The following is a 17817-nucleotide window of genomic DNA, read 5'->3' as shown; positions in this document are numbered from 1 at the left end:
TACATGGGAGGCTGAGGCAGGAGAATGGCATAAACCTGGCAGGCGGAGCTTGCAGTGAGCTGAGATGCGGCCACTGCACTCCAGCCCGGGTGACAGAGCGAGACTCCGTCAGAAAGAAAGAGAGAAAGAGAAAGAGAGAGAGAGAGAGAGAGAAAGAAAGAAAGAAAGAAAGAAAGAAAGAAAGAAAGAAAGAAAGAAAGAAAGAAAGAAAGAAAGAAAGAAAGAAAAAGAAAGAACAAAACTGTTACTATCTGCAGGCGACATGATTATCTATATAAGAAGCCCCAAAGAATCTACAAAACAAGCTCCTAAAATTAAAAGTAAGTTCAGACCGGTCGCAGTGTCTCACGCCTATAATCCCAGCACTTTGGGAGGCCAAGGCAGGCGGATCACCTGAGGTCAGGAGTTCAAGACCAGTCTGACCAACATGGTGAACCCCCGCCCCTCTCTACTAAAATTACAAAAATTAGCCGCACTGGTGGCAGGCGCCTGTAATCCCAGCTACTCGAGAGGCTGAGGCAGGAGAATCACTTGAACCCGGGAGGCAGAGGTTGCAGTGAGCAGAGATGGTGCCATTGCATTCCAGCCTAGGTGACAAGAGCGAGACTTGGTCTCAAAAACAAAACAAAACAAACAAAAACATAAAAAAGACTATGGGACAATGATATTTATTTGGACACAGGTCTCCAAATCTACCTCTTCAAAAGAAACGGACACTGTAACAGCCTTGGTGTAACAGCCTTGGTTAAAGACTTAAGGCGTCCCCAACTAAGAGTGGGGCCATCTCTAAGTTGGCCCCAGTGCCATCTGCAGACATTTCTGTCATCCTCCCATCCTTGGGGGCTTCTTTCTCCAGCTCCAGTGTGTGCGCAGTAAAGCTTGCAGCTGTACAGCCTCCAAGAAGCAAACCCAGGTCCCACACAGCCACAGTTGTACAGTGACGCCCTTCCCCGTCCCCTTGTTTGAGCTATGCCCAAGGGACCAGTCTGGACTGCTATGCCATCTCACTCCCAACCCAAGCTCCGCCAAACCGTGAGTCCTTGCACCTTGGCCCCTTTGAGCGGGTACTCAAAACAGAGGCCAGAAGTGCACTACTAGCGAGAAGCGCTAGGAGGCCGAAAGTGCGTCATGCGCACAGCTACTCTTTCTAAGGTGCAACTTGTCCTCATCTGGGTGTTTATGATTGGGAGACATCCCCTTCCTTTCCTCGTACATACTTTTTTCTCTCCTGAGGGACGTCACGCCTGGGTCATTATCCATTTGGGTGGGTCAGGAAAACTATCGCCTCTGCCCAGAAGCATTTGACTGTCAGGAAGGAATTCATGATAATACCGCCGTCACCACAGGCCTAGATGGTGTCGTTGCTTCCTGGATACTTACTGGTCTTCCTGACTTCTGGTTCACTCGCAGTGAATCAACTTCCTTTTAAAGCTCTGCCACTCACAGGCCATTGAGGAAGACCCTCGTGTCTCTGAGCAGCTTTTGTTTTCTGTAAAATGAACCAGTCAGATTATACCATTCGGGGTGTCTTTAATTCTATGCACTGTAACCTCCAATGGTTTGCCACTACCCCTGGAGTCCAAGTCAACATTCAAGGCTCCTCAGACCCTTGCCCTCCTTCCCCTCTAAATGAAAAAGGAAATGCCAAAAGCACAGGGCATATGCTATCCCAAGCTTGGTAAGAGAGATAGCTCTACAGTGTTAATGCCTATGGCTTTCTGGGTCCACAAAAGAGAACTCTGGCCAGGATTTTGCTGGACTGTCAAAATGTTTGTGATCACTGTCACAGAATTACAAAACAAACAGGGGACTTAGAGTTTCTCAGTCCCATCTCCTTTACAACAGTATGACACATTGGTAAGGAGCACAGCCTGGTATCAGGATGCTTTGTTTCAAAGGCCAAATGACCACTCTGTGACCTTTGGTACATTACTTAACCTGTGTCACTATTTCCTTATTTCTCAAATTGGGATAATAATAATATTTATTCCCGGGATTGTTTTGAGGATTAGATGTTAGTACATGTAAATCAGTACAGTGTCTAGCACATACTAAACACTCACTAGATATTAGTAATTATCACATTCACTAGATATTAGTGATTATTAATAGCTTAGGAATTGAGCCTGAATAGGCTCTGGAGTTAATCCAGTGCTCAACATTTTTTATTAAAACATTTGAAAATGGTTATAAACCTCAGTGGGTTTGGGCATCTGTACACTTGTTACTACCAGACCAGATAGTATAAGCAAAGCCTGGTAGCAGTTCAGGGTTGGTTCTTAGGAGATCAGAATGCCAAAATGGCTAGCTCATCATGAGCTGACAACTTCCAGGATGAGGGGATGACGAGTTGGACTTGCTGTTTGATTGGGACTTCCGCAACACAAGTCCAGACAAATGGGACCATGACCCAGGTCTTCAAAAGCAACCCTCAGGCTTTCTGCAGAGTGTAAACTCCTCAACAAAGAAGCTTTTCTATCTTGGCCATGACTGTATCCTGAGTTTCTAGAATAGTGTTTATAACACAGTTCATGATCAATAAGCATTTTTTGATGAATAAAGAGTTGGACATAAATGATTATACTCCCTTACTGTAAGGGAGAGTGAGACAGATAATATATAGGCACTCAATGCAGAATGAATCATCAGTAAGAGAAAATCAAGACTCAAAGAGTTTCGGTAAGGCCACAGCATATAAGAGGTAGCAGACTTAAGACTTAAACCCTAGATTCTTTCCACCATGTCAAACTGGCTTTCCAGAACAATATACTAGATAGTATTCCAAGTCCCAATATGCCTTTTCATGCTCTCACACCATGGACACAAGCTCTCTGACCTCAGTCCCTTCAGGAAGAGAGAGAGAGAGAGAGAAGAGCAACAGTAACTGTAAGACGAAAAATCATCAAATTCTGAAATAAGGGCCAAAGAACCACATAAGATGACACCATTCCAATTTTACAGATGAGGAAATTGAACACAGAAAGATTAAATAACATGCTCAAAGTCATGCACAACTCCTATGTGGCAGAGCCGGAATTCAAACCATGATAGTTTGGCCTCAGTATACACACATAAGCACTCTATCACTGCCTCAGATATGTAGTTCTGTCTCGTAGTGAAGAAGAAGTTGAAATATGTTAAGTCAAACTAATGTTTCCAAGACTCCATTGATTAACTGTGATTTGGGGCAAGCTACCTAGATTCTCTGTGCCTTCAATTTTCTCACCTATAAAATAAGTACAATATTTATACTTACTTTGTAGGCTGTTGAGAGGATTAAACAACATATGAAAATAACTTATTTTCATGTCTTATTGTAAACATTTACTACATTTCTAATTAATTGATTGTTTCATTTTTATCGAGGTTTATTTTTATTTTTTAGAGTAGGGATCTCTCCATATTGCCCAGGCTGGATTTGCACTTCTGAGCTCAAGTGATTCTCCCCAATTAGCCTCTCAAATAGCTGGGAATATAGGCACATGCCACTGTGCCCAGATGAGGTATAATTTAAATTCAGTAAAGAGTACAAATCTTAAGTATACAACTTGATGAATATTTATATATGTAACTCCAACCAGATCAAGATATAGAATGTCCCCAGCACCCCAGAAACCTCTCTCCTATACCCTTTCCTAGTTGATAGCCTCCCCAAAATAATCGCTATTCTGACCTCCATCACCTTAACTTTACCTGTTTTTAAATTTTATATAAATGGAATCACATTGTAATAGAACCATGCAGCTTGTTTCTTTCATCTAATATAGTATCTTTGAGATTCATTTATTGGATATAACTATCATTCATTCATTTTTATCATTGTTTAATGATTCATTGTTAAATAAACCACACTTTTTTTAACCCAAAAAAATCTACTGTGATGGACATTTAGTTTTTTTTTTTACTTTTTGGCTCTTATGAATAACCTTGAAGATTATTTATGAATAACTGCAATAAAAATTTTCACATGTCTGGTGAATATAAGCTCTTATCTTTCTTAAACATACCTATAAGTGAATTTGCTGAGTCATTGGATATCCCACATTTCGCCTCAGTCAATAACTGACACCAGACCAGGTGGTATAAGCAAAAATATAACACAACTTTATTACTAGTAATACTTTTTTTTCTTTTTTAATGTTTTAGAGATGGGGCCTTGCTATGTTGCCCAGGCTGGTCTTGAACTCCTAGGCTCAAGCGATCCCCTGCCTCAGCCTCCCAAAGTGCTGGAATCACAGGCATGAGTCACCATGCCCAGCTAATAACAATTCTTAATATCCTCTAATACCCAGCCATAATCCATTTGCCCTGATTGTCTCAAAAATATATTTTTACCAGTGGCTTATTCTAATCATAACCTAAACAAGGTCCTCACGCTGCATTTAACGATATGTCTCTTAAGTCTCTGTGTCAGATGCAGGTTTTCAGCATGCTTGTACCAATTTCCCCTTTACTAGCAGCATGTGAGAGTACACTTGTTCTACATCAAACTCAATTAATATAAACCATTATCAGGATTGTAACTCTAAATATTTGGTGAATCAGAGGAGGAAGGCTAAAATTATACTGGGTTTTGTCTGGGATAACTGAGTAGATGGTAAAGTTTCAAAGGGAGAGGTGGACAAGCAATAATGAATTTTTGGTGTCTGCATGGAAACACATCTAGTTGGACATATCATCTGAAGCCCACGGGAAAGTGTAGGGCAGAGGTAGTCATATGGGTGGATAAAGATGTAAGCCCAGATGGGATCACACCAAGCCAACAGAGAATTTGTAACCAAACAGTCTAGCCTGAAAATACATTTTAAAACTTTTCTTTCTTTTTTCTGTTTTTTCCCTAGTCTCAAGATATAACCTTGGCCGGGTGCAGTGGCTCACGTCTGTAATCCAAGCACTTTGGGAGGCCAAGGCCGGTGGATCACGAGGTCAGGAGATAGAGATCATCCTGGCTAACAGGTGAAACTCCGTCTCTACTAAAAATAAAAAAAATTAGCCGGGCATGGTGGCAGGCACCTGTAGTCCCAGCTACTCAGGAGGCTGAGGCAGGAGAATGGCATGAACCCAGGAGGCAGAGCTTGCAGTTAGTCAAGATCGTGCCACTGCACTCCAGCCTGGGCGACAGAGCGAGACTCTGTCTCAAAAAATAAAGAAGATATAACCTTGAAGCTTACTGCATGTATCATTGCTTTCTTCTCCTTAGTCTTAAAATATAGCCTTGAAATTTACTTTCTTTGAAACACCACGTCCCTCGCTTTCTCACCATACATTTCCTTACAACATGCACATTTATCTAACTATATGCTGGTACCTAATTATGTGATTACTTAGGAATTCCAGGGGCTAATCTTGAAACAGACCAAGCATAGGGACCTAGAGGCGAAATTCCAGAAATTCAAGGCAGTTAGTCAACAACCTGGCCATTGTTGAGATGATACCAGCCCACACTCCAGGTGGACCACAGCTCAAGATAGCCACTGGAACAAGACACGCAGACCTTGTACTCAGTACCCTTCTCACATGCCTCCCATTCCAAGTTTCCCTTTTTAAGCCCTTGTCCTCAGCCTAAAATTGGAAGTGGTTACTTTGGATGTGAATCCGGCCACTTCCCCACTGCAAGTGTTGGTAAATAATGTCACTTTCTTTCTATCATTCCTCGCTCTTGTTATTGGATTCTGCAAGCAACAAGCGACCAGACCTGCCTTCGGTTACAATTTCAAAGGTCCAGATGGTTCATGTAAATAGAATAGGGGCCTAAGTTTCTGTATTTTTCATATGTACCCTGGATGATTATGACACACTTTACTGTTTGAGCACCACGGACGAAAGCAGTGGGTTAAGGAAGGAACCCTAGAGAGCAATGACATTTTACGAGGAAATAGGAAGAGGAACCCTCTCATGACATAGGCTCAAATTAAGAGAGGAGAACCAGGAGAACGTAGAATCTTGGAAGACACAGAAGTAGGGTTTTATGGAATGGGAGTTCAACTGTGTCAAACCAGCAGAGTTTTAATAAAAATTATATTAATAAAATAAGGACCACAACAGTCCCACCTAGTGGAAACTTCTGGGAGATGTAATCAGCCGTCCTTCCTCTTGCTCCTCTTGCCTATGTTCTTTGACCTTTCACAACTGGAAGCTCTGAGGCCACACTTCTGTCTCTTTCTCACAAATATACACATGCCCACGTTTAAAATATGTATATTTAAATATGGTTCTGTGTGTGTTCTTATTATTTTAGAGTTGCCTGGAGTTTTTTTCTTTCTTGTTTTCCTTACTATTTAAATTTTTTGTGTGTGTGTGTGACGGAGTTTCACTCTTGTTACCCAGGCTGGAGTGCAGTGGCGTGATCTCAGCACTGCAAGCTCCACCTCTTGGGTACAAGAGATTCTCCTGCCTCAGCCTCCCAAGTCACTGGGATTACAGACGCCACCACGCCCAGCTAATTTTTGTATTTTTAGTAGAGATAGGGTTTCACCATGTTGGCCAGGCTGGTCTCGAACTCCTAACCTCAGGTGATCCACCCACTTTGGCCTCCCAAAGTGCCAGGATTACAGGCATGAGCCACCATGCCCAGCCTATTTTTTAAAGTTTTTTTTTTTTTTCAGACGAAGTCTCATTCTTGTTCCCCGTTGCTGTAGTGCAGTGGCACAATCTCAGCTCGTTGCAACCTCCGCCTCCCGGGTACAAGCGATTCTCCTGCCTCAGCCTCCCAAGTAGCTGGGATTACAGGCGCCCGCCACCACACCCGGCTAATTTTTGTATTTTTAGTAGAGATAGGGTTTCATCATGTTGGCCAGGCTGGTCTCGAACTCCTGACCTCAGGTGATCCACCTGCCTCAGCCTCCCAAAGTGCTGGGATTACAGGTGTGAGCCACCGTGCCTGGCCCATATTTTTTAAACTTTTAATTTTAGATTTTTAAACGTTACACTGTAAAGTATAATAATGGACCCGCTGGTGCCCATCCATCATCAGCAACTTCAACAGTGGTGCCCATCTCATTGCATCTGCTCCTACAAACACACACGTAAACATGTGTACACACACTTTTGCTGTTATTGTTTATCTGTTTTGCTGGAGTTGATCTCAGACATCACATAATTTCTACTGTCAGTATTTCACTGTGTTTCTCTAGGAGATAAAGATAAGGGAATAAAGATAATACAATTATATTAAGACTTGTTAATACCTCCTAATATCCAGCCATATTCAATTTTCCCTGATTGTCTCAAAAATGTCTTTATACAGGTGGATTTTTTGTTTGTTTGTTTTTTGTTATGGTGGGTTTGTTTTTGTTTTTGTTTTGTCTGTTTGTTTGTTTTTGAGACAGAGTTTTGCTATTGTTCCCCAGGCTGCAGTGCAATGGCACTATCTTGGTTCACTGTGACTTCAGCCTCCTTGGTTCAAGCAATTCTCCTGCCTCAGCCTCCCAAGTAACTGGGATTACAGGCATGCACCACTACACCCGGTTAATGTTTTTGTATTTTTTTAGTAGAGACAGGGTTTTACCACATTGGTCAGGCTAGTTTCAAACTCCTGACCTCAAGAGATCCATCCGCCTCAGCCTCCCAAAGTATTGAGATTACAGGTGTGAGCCACCTAGCCTGGTCTACAGTGCTCTTTCTAATCATGATCCAAACAAGGCCATCATACTTCATTTAGCAATATGTCTCTTAAGTCTCTTAAGTATATATAATAATTTGTCCTCCTTTTTTTTTTTTTTTTTTTTTTTTGAGACGGAGTCTCGCTCTGTCGCCCAGGCTGGAGTGCAGTGGCGCGATCTCGGCTCACTACAAGCTCCGCCCCCCGGGTTCACACCATTCTCCTGCCTCAGCCTCCCGAGTAGCTGGGACTACAGGCGCCCGCCATCTCGCCCGGCTAGTTTTTTGTATTTTTAGTAGAGACGGGGTTTCACCGTGTAGACCAGGATGGTCTCGATCTCCTGACCTCGTGATCCACCCGTCTCGGCCTCCCAAAGTGCTGGGATTACAGGCTTGAGCCACCGCGCCCGGCCTGTCCTCCTTTTAAAAATGACATTTGTTCTTTGAAGACACTGGGCTATTTGTCCTACAGAATTTCTCCCATTCTGTATTTGGCTGTAGTGTTATTTAACATCTTGCCTTGTTCCCCACCATGCTTAGTATGAGTTGGTAGCTTGATCCAGGAGCTCGATTTTATTTTATTCAAGTCCAACTCTAGGGGCTCCTCGCACACTCTTCCTAAACATCTTTGTTCTCCCTTTTCTCTTTTTCAATATTTACTAAATATTCTCAGAAAACTCCGTCTCTCTCTCTGCCTCTTCATTAAACGTGTTGGATAAAAAAAAAAAAAGACCTTGGTAATGGGTAATTATAGTAGACAAACTAGAGATAAAACTTGAATGTGGAATGGAAAACTATATTTTTGCTTTTGTTATTAGTTTTAATTAATATATAATAACTGTACATACCTATGGGATACTGTGTCATATTTCGATACATATATACAATATGTAATGATCAAATTCAGGTAATTAGTATATCCATCACCTCAAACATTTATCATTTCTTTGTGCTGGGAACATTCAAAATCCACTCTTCTATTTGCTATACAATAAATTGTTGTTAATTATAGTCACTCTATTATGCTTTAGAAAGATAGAACTCAGTTCTGCTATCTAGTTCTCCTTTTGTATCCATTAACCAACCTTTGGCTCTCTCTGTATTTTGATACTAATGACTATAGTTTAAGAGATCAAGTTTTACAGCCCTTAGACATTCCCAGGAGGCCTCCTCCATAACATCTTCAATAAACTCCTAATTCTCCAATGGCTATCTATTCATCAAATATTTATCAAGATTTTACTGGTTATGTGCCATGTATGGTTCTGGGGATAGAGCAGTGAATAAAATAGACAAAAAATATTTATATTTATAGAACTTGCACTATATTGTAATTAATATCTCTTGCATTATACCTGCTGTCTTCATAAAGAGAATATTACTTGGTATTTGCTAATATTGTAATTGTTTTGTTGCACTGACATATACATATAACAAAATTGCTCCATTATGGAAAAACTGATTTTCATTTCCATGTAGGGACTTAACCACCACCTAAGATGCTAATTCACTTGGAAATAGCATTCTGGGGTGTAAAATTAATTTCCAAATTAACTTTGGAAGATAACTGTAAGTTTTATAAAATTATGGAAGTTTATGAAAAACTAAGACTTTTTAACAGCTAAATAAATTATCACGGTAGGCTTAAATGTAAAAAATGAAATCAGACAGTATTAGAAAAATTATTTTCTCTTTCTTCTGCTTATACCAGTAAAAGCCTCTATTAAAAAGTAAGAGTTGATTTGAGAGGTCGAGGCAGGTGGATCACCTGAGGTCAGGAGTTTGAGACCAGCTTGGCCAACATATAGTGAAACACCATCTCCACTAAAAATACAAAAATTAGCTGGGTGGAGTGGCATACGCCTGTAGTTCCAGTTACTTGGGAAGCTGAGGCAGGAGAATTGCTTGAACCTGGGAGGTGTAGTTTGCAGTAAGCCGAGATCACACCACTGCACTCCACCCTGGGCAACACAGCAAGACTCTGTCTCTCAAACAAACAAACAAACAAACAAACACAAAAGTTAGAGCTGAAAACCCTAGACTAGGCCCTTCAGCACTGGAATCAGATTGAGTGTATTATAACCGAAATTTACCAAATAGTTTTCTTCTGATTCCAAGACGATCCTTTGAAATAATTTATCCTCAGGATTTGGCTTACTCACAGAGAACATCCATATAGTAAGGTGAAATAAAATGAAAATGAGCTACAGGAATCTAACAACCCCCCAAAAAAATCTTCTGGAATCTAATCAACACCAAACAGAAGGAAGGGCCTTTGGTCAGTTCACTTGCAGAGATTTCATTACATATCTTTGTCCTACAAGTTTCAGACCAGCTGGGCGCAGTGGCTCATGCCTGTAATCCCAACACTTACGGAGGCCGAGACGGGCGGATCACTTAAGGTCAGGAGTTCAAGGCTAATCTGGCCAACATGGTGAAACCCCATCTCTAATAAAAAATATAAAAATTAGCTGGACATGGTGGTGTGCGCCTGTAGTCCCAGTTACTCAGGAGGCTGAGGCAGGAGAGTGGCTTGAACCTGGGAGGTGAATGTTGCAGTGAGCCAAGATCATGCCACTGTACCCCAGCCTGGGCAACAGAGCAAAACTCCATCAAAAAAGAAAAAAAAAGTTTCAGACCAAAGTGACACCTTGGTTTTTAGTTCTTTGTTCTGAGCTAAGTACATTAGCTTTTATTTTTATACGTTCTTGTTTTTTATTTTTTACATTTCTTTTTCATGCTCCCATCGTGTGGAAGATCCCTATCATGTGCAGATTTGGATGCTAGACCTGCAAGTGAGAGAGTGAGCGGCTCCTTGAAGATATTGGCAGTTCATGGAGAGTTAGCATGTGTGGAGTTTGGGCTCCAGTGCCTTGTTTTCTAAAGATGGTGTTTGGTATAGTTTGGATACTTGTCCCTGCCCAAATCTCATGTTGAAATGTAATCCCCAGTGGTGAGGGTGGGGCCTGGTGGGAGGTGACTGGATCATAGGGGTGGAGTTCTCATGAATGATTTAGCACTATCCCCTTGGTGCTGTCCTTGCCATAGGGAGTGAGTCTTCCTGAGATCCGGTTGTTTAAAAGGATATGGCTCCTCCTCACTCTGTCTCTTGCTCTTGCTCCTGTTCCTTTCATGTGATGTGCCTGCTCCCCCTTCACCTTTTGCCATAATTGTAAGTTTCCTGAGACCTCCACAGAAGTTGAGCAGATGCCAGCATCATGCTTCCTGTACAGCCTGCAGAACCATGAGCCAATTAAACCTCTTTTCTGTATAAATTACCCAGTCTCAGGTATTTCTTTATAGCAAGGCAAGAACAGCCCAACGCAGTGTGCTAGCACTGTTCTCTTCCCATCTTTTCACTCTGCACACAAAGTTCTGCAATTCTGTGAATTTACTGCGTTTTTGTTCAAGTGTCTTAGCAACTTCATTCAGAATTTCAACATGCCATTTTAATCTGTTTCTCCCTCCCAAGCCTGTTACCTTGAAGTAGTAATTAACCATCCCCATACTTTTCCTTATTTTACTTGATTGTCATTGGTGGTGTTCTGAGCTACTTTTCCCTTGAGCTTCTTTGTTCATTCCTCAGATCTTTCTCTTCCCTCTTCTCTTCTCCCCAAGCACACCCGAAGTTTTCATCTAGTTAGTGATTTGCAATGTTATGCCCTACTTCATCTTTTTTTTTTTTTTTTTTTTTTTTAGACCGAGTCTCACTCAGTCACCCAGGCTGGAGTGCAGTGGTATGATTTCAGCTCACTGCAACCTCTGCCTCCTGGGTTCAAGTAATTCTCCTGTGTCAACCTCCCAAGTAGCTTAGATTACAGGCACCCACCACCATGCCTGGCTAATTTTTGTATTTTTCGTAGAGAGAGCATTTCACCATGTTGGTCAAGCTGGTCTCAAACTCCTGATCTCATGATCCACTTGCCTCGGCCTCCCAAAGTGCTGGGATTACAGGTGTGAGCCACTGCGGCCGGCCTACTTCATCTCAAATATTTAATTTTGGGTCTTTTCCAACATAGCTTGAATCTTTTTTTGCATATTTATTTGCTTTAATAATGTAAATGTGGTCTCATACTGGGTAGAATTATCTTATTTGTTGCTCCTTGTACAAACTTCTCTGATCCCTGCCAGGCAAGGTATCAGAGCCCTGTCAATGGAAAGTGGTTGGCTTGCAGGTGGTAAAAAAGAATCTACAGTATAGATTTGAAAAGGAAAGTTTTATGAGATAGAAGAACACTGCAGAAGAGTGCAGTGGGGCACTTCAGCAAGAGAGGACTGAGCGTGCTGGTGGATTTTCCTTAGGGGTATTTACGGACCTTAAAGCAGGAGCTTAAGGGTAATTTGGACCACATTAGGTGCTAGAGTTTCAACGTGCATGGATTTCGGAGATGTATAGAACTCCTGGTTACTTATAAATTTAGGGGGAAGAAGTCTGGTACCAGATGCCAGCTTTAGATAATAGGGAAGTCTAATTACTTCCTAATTCCTCAGGCAAGGAGTTTTGCCTCCGGATGATCTGCTTGATGGCCACCCAGTGATCTTTGCTCTCCTCCATCATTATTAGCGTCATCATTTTTGAACCAGTCCATATTCTGGCATCAAAAGGGAATAAAAATTAACAATCTTCCACCATTTAAAGAGCCTGACTCTATCCTGAATATTAAACAGCCCTCTGAATAGCAGCTACATTTACATAGCACAATGGTGACATCTAGTGTCAGCAGGATAAATTTCAGCTAGTTCTGCAATTTACCTGAAATTTAAGCACAGGGTCTCAGTGCCTCAGGATCCTTACCTCAACTTCCTTCAGGGCCAAGAAAAAGTTTCCTTCCAATTTGTAATTTGCCTTTGGATTTTCTTAACAATTGCTCTTAAAAATTAATGTACAATAGACCAGAGATGTTTACAGTGTACCATGTGATGAGTTTTGGCCAGCAGAGAACAAAATAGAAAAAATAAAAAAACCTTTGTCCTCATAGAGCTTACATTCTTAATAGCCAAAATTATGTCACATGGCTGCTCCTAACAGCAGAGGAATCTGGAAGGCAAATATTTTTACTTTCTTGCTTCCATAGTAGTAAGAAGATGGAAAGGGGGGGGTTGCGTGAGCCCATCTACAATTCCTGCCACAGTGAGACTGAGAAGCACTCAAATTACGTAAGTGCTTATATACAACAGTTAAGGTTAAAGCATGTTTCAGAAGTATTGACATGCGTGTTCTTTACATCAGCTCTATTTATTATTACTACTACTATTATTATTAACTTAGATTCCTTCTTATTTGATGACACGTAAATAGATTCTCCAGCAGAAGACTTTGATCCACAGAGGACCTCCAGTCAGTGATAGACATTATCTTGTCACCAATAACGTACCCCCTGCTGTTTTCTAGTGTTGCTTAGACCTTTCATTAGTTTGCATACTTTGTTCCCTATAAAGGTTCTCTGTCTTCTATAACCTCATCTGGCTCATCAAGTTGTTCACAGCCTGTTTGTTTTCCATGCTCCCCTTGATGCAAAGAAACAGATGTCTACTAGATAGGATGAGTGGATCCACGCATCTGGCTCAGAATATATCCATTCTTACTGAATCAATATTATATTACAGTTTATAAAAACGTACTCCAAAATTCCTGGGACTTACCACCAGGCTACGCTTCTGAAGGGAAATATCCATCAGAGCACTGGTTCTCAAACTTGCCTGCACATTGGGATCACCTAGGAAGTTTTTTTAAAAAAAAATATAGTGCCTGGGACCCACCCCACAAAACAGTGATTCTCAACTAGGTGATTTGCCCCACTACTAGAAATACATGGATATGTCTTTTGGTCAGTACAACTAGGTAAGTGTGCTGCTGGCATCTAGTGGGTAGAGCCCAAGGGTGCAGTTCAACAACCCACAGTGCACAGGACAGCTCCTATAGCAAATAATTATCTGTTCCCAAATGTCTATAGTGCCAATGTGGAAAAACCCTGTCCAAAGATACAACTCTCCATATGCATTCAGCCTGGGCATGGGATTTTTGAAACCTCCCCAGGTGATTATACTACGCAGTAAAGCTTGAGAACCACTGCTAGAGACTTGTTCCTAGAGAACATTCAATTATATGGCTAAATTCCTCTCAACCTCGTGCCATTGAGCTTGAACTGAAAATTTTCCATTTCTTCTTGTTTGATATGGGAGTTGCTTGTTTGGGAGGTGAGGGTGGTTGGAGGAAGGAAGAGCTAGTTGCTTTTGTGAGAAAATCTAGGTTTCCCACAACATGCTAGAATTGGTAGCTCTGTAAATAGAAGTCTAGCTGTCATTATTCACCTTGTGAGTTGGCCTCCCTGGCATAGCTCAAGAGGATCATTAACCACAGTGAAACACACACATCCTGGGGCACCGGTCACTCGGAATTACATGTGGGAGAAGCAACTCCTTTGCAAATGAACACTCCCTAATGTTTCACAGAATGACAGCTTCTCCCACTGGGGACCTCCCAGGAAGGGCCACTGCAGTTGTGAAACTCTAGGGGGAACCAGGCATATAGAACACAATGTGAATGATGCTCCCAGGCTGCATGACCCTCAAAGTTAATTTTACACTCACCAGAATGCCGCCTAGCCTTTTAAATCAGTCATACATATATATATATATATATAGAGAGAGAGAGAGAGAGAGAGAGAGAGAGAGACTCTACTGACCAGGCTGGAGAATGCAGTGGCACGATTACCGCTCACTGCAGCCTCGACCTGATGGGCTAAAGCAGTCCTCTGTCAGCCTTGCAAGTAGCTGGGACTACGGGTGCATGCCACCTTGCCTGGCTAATTTTTTAATTTTTTTGTAGAGCCAGGGTTTCACCATATTGCCCAGGCTAGTCCCAAACTCCTGGCCTTAAGTGATCCTCCCACCTCAGCCTCCCAAAGTGCTGGGATTACAGGCGTGAGCCACCATGTCTGGCCCAGTCCAGGCTACATGAAATATTTAAATATTTTGGCTACATGAAAATATTCCACTAGCTCTCCATATGTACTTTGACATTTATTTATATTATCTCAGATAATGCTAGGAAAACATATGTTACTCTCTATATATGTATATATACACACTATATGTATACACATGTGTATTTAGAGATAATATTTAAAATTTGTAATGCAAATAGTGTCGTATTATACAAGCCAACCTACAACTTGCTTTTTTCACTTAATGCTCTATATTACCCACTTAGCATGTCCAGACATGTAGATATATGTTATTCCTATAACAGCTGCAGAATATTACATTGCATGGACTTGATTTTAAGGAATAGTTGCATATTAGATATGAGTGGAATGAACACGGGCATTTCCTGAGCCCCATAACATGACACTTAAAGGACAAAAAGGATGCAGATTCACAAGGACAAGAGAGTGAGAAAGGAGACAAATGCAGATGAGAGATGTTCACACAGTTTGGGTGATACCAGGAAGCAAGCTGATTCACCCAGTGGAAAGGCTCAGGGATCGAGCATCAGAGACTTCACAAGGCAGAGGCGAGCCATGTGACAGATGTATAAGGATCAACTGGACCCACCGATCTCATTCCCACCTACAAAGGCCAGAGACCTCTCCTCCCAAACCGTGCAATACAGGAGCTTTATTCTCTGGGGAAAAAACCAGCAGAGGGCCAGAAGGAGACAGTGGATTTAAAACAAAGAGATGATTAAAAGTGTGCATGCTGAACAGACAAACATCACAAGGCCTTTCCACTGCCCCAGCCCCATTCTCCCACTCGGCTCTCAAAACGCTATCAAGCAGGATTATACCCTCTGCAGAGGAGCCTTGATGTAGTGAATAACCCCAGATAAACCTACAAAACATCTGCAGTAAAGGTCTATCAGGAAAAAAAAAAAAGCCATAGCCTCACAATTTCTTCTTTACCACAGAGGACTGGGTGTGATTCTAGGATCCCAAACACAGCCATGCCTATAGGTAGCACAAACATAATAGAAATGACAAGGAAGAAGAGGATTTCTAGAAATAATGATCAAAAGTATCGGGGATATTTAGCACTAAAACTGATGATCCAAGGGACACATTGATAGGAACTCATGGGGAAACATGGAGGATGTCAGACTGAGATGGGCAGGGATGAGGGCAGAGTAGGAGCAGCACCCAAGATGTCTACCTCTTAATTCCTATCAAGGAGACAAGGGGGAGTCGACAGAGCCATCACAGGACAGAGATCAACAGTGACCAACCTGATTCAGCAGACCCCTGTACCTACTATGCACTAGATTCTGTGTTAGGGAGCACGTAGGGATATAGGAGTAGGATGCTATCCAGTGATCTAGCAATGCACCTGGGGAGATTGCCACTCACGGTGTTCCCTGCTTTCCTAGAGTCTGGAGACTCTCCTTTCTTACTTTCACAACTCTTTGGCCAGCCACAAATCCATTTGCCCACAAGCTTCCTGGTTCCCTCACTTTCCTCCAGCCTGACATAGAAGTGTCTTTCCCAGTGAACTCTCACTAAAGAATATCTGCAAGGATAGAAGGTCCCTTCTGGTTGTCATGACAAACCAACAAACCAGCATGGGAAACATTCACTGTGTGCAAGGGACTCACTTTGGCATTCAAATTTCATTGTACAGGATAAAGAAAATGTGGTTCATCTATACCATGGAATACTACACAGCCATAAAAAGGAATGAGATCATGTCTTTTGCAGCAACATGAATAGAGCTGGAGGCCATTATCCTAAGCAGATTAACACAGGCACAGAAAACCAAATGCCACATGTTCTCACTTATAAGCCATGGTCTGCAACCTTTTTTTGCTTTCATATCAATTAAAACAGTTTCATTAAAAATTTAGTTTAGGTAGTCATGGCCATCAAATACATGAAAAGATGCTCAATGTCATTAGTCATTAGGGAAATGCAAATCAAAACCAAAACGGATGCTGGGCGCGGTGACTCACGCCTGTAATCCCAGAACTTTGGGAGGCCAAGGTGGGTGGCTTCCCTGAGGTCAGGAGTTCGAGACCAGTCTAGACAACATGATGAAACCCCATCTCTACTAAAAATACAAGAAAAAAAGAAAATAGCTGGGCGTGGTGGTGGGCACCTGTAATCCCAGCTACCCGGGAGGCTGAGGCAAGGGAATCACTTGAACCGGGGAGTGGAGTTTACAGTGAGCCAAGATCACACCACTGCACTCCAGCCTGGCAACAGAGCAAGTCTCTGTCTCAGAAAAAAAAAAAGAGAGAGAGAGAGAAATAATATTTCGCACCCACTAGGTCAGCCATAATTAAAATGGAAAATAACAAGAGTTGTGGAGAATGTGGGGAAATTGGAACCCTTGTGCATGGCTGGTGGAAACGTAAAACAGTGCAATCACTGTGGGAAAGTTTGGTGGTTCCTCAAAAAGTTAAGCATAAAATTACCAGCAATTCCACTGCTAAGTATATAGTAGTCCCCCCTTATCCTCAGGGGATAGGTTCCAAGACCCGCAGTGAATACGTGGAATCGTGCATAGTACCAAATCGTGCATAGTACACCATGTTTTTTCCCTATACATACATACTTATGATAAGGTTTAATTATAAATTAGGCACAGTAAGAGATTAACAACAATGATAAAATAGAACAATAATAATAATATGCCAGCATCACTACTCTTGCATTTTGGGGCCATTAAATAAGGGTTACTTGAATACAAGCTCTGCAATGTGATGACAGTCAATCTGATATCTAAAACAGCTACCAAGTAACTTACAGGTGGGTAGCATCAACAGTTGGATACGCTGAACAAAGGTGTGACTCATGTCCCAGGCAGGACAGAGTGGGACAGGGAGAGGTTGCATCACACCACTCAGAGTGACATGCAATTGAAAACCTAGAAATTGTTTACTTCTGAAATTTTCTGTTTAATATTTTCAGGCCATGGATCACCATGGATAACTGAAAAAGCAGAAAGGGGGAATACTGTATACCCAAAAGAACTGAAAACAGGTATTCAAACAAACACCTTGTAGAGGAATGTTTGTTGCAGCAGCACCAGTCTCAATAGCGAAAAGATGGAAACAGCCTGAATGTCCATCAACTGATGAGCAAACACAATGTGGTGTATTCATACAATTGAATATTATTCAGTCATAAGAAGGAACAAAGTACTGAAACATGCTAAGCGAAAGAGGCCAAACAGAAAGGGCCACATGCTGCATGATTTCACTTATACAAAACGTTCAGAACA

This window comes from Piliocolobus tephrosceles, chromosome 17, assembly GCF_002776525.5.
Source record: "Piliocolobus tephrosceles isolate RC106 chromosome 17, ASM277652v3, whole genome shotgun sequence".
NCBI classification, from domain to species: Eukaryota; Metazoa; Chordata; class Mammalia; order Primates; family Cercopithecidae; genus Piliocolobus; species Piliocolobus tephrosceles.
This window is presented reverse-complemented; position numbering follows the sequence as displayed.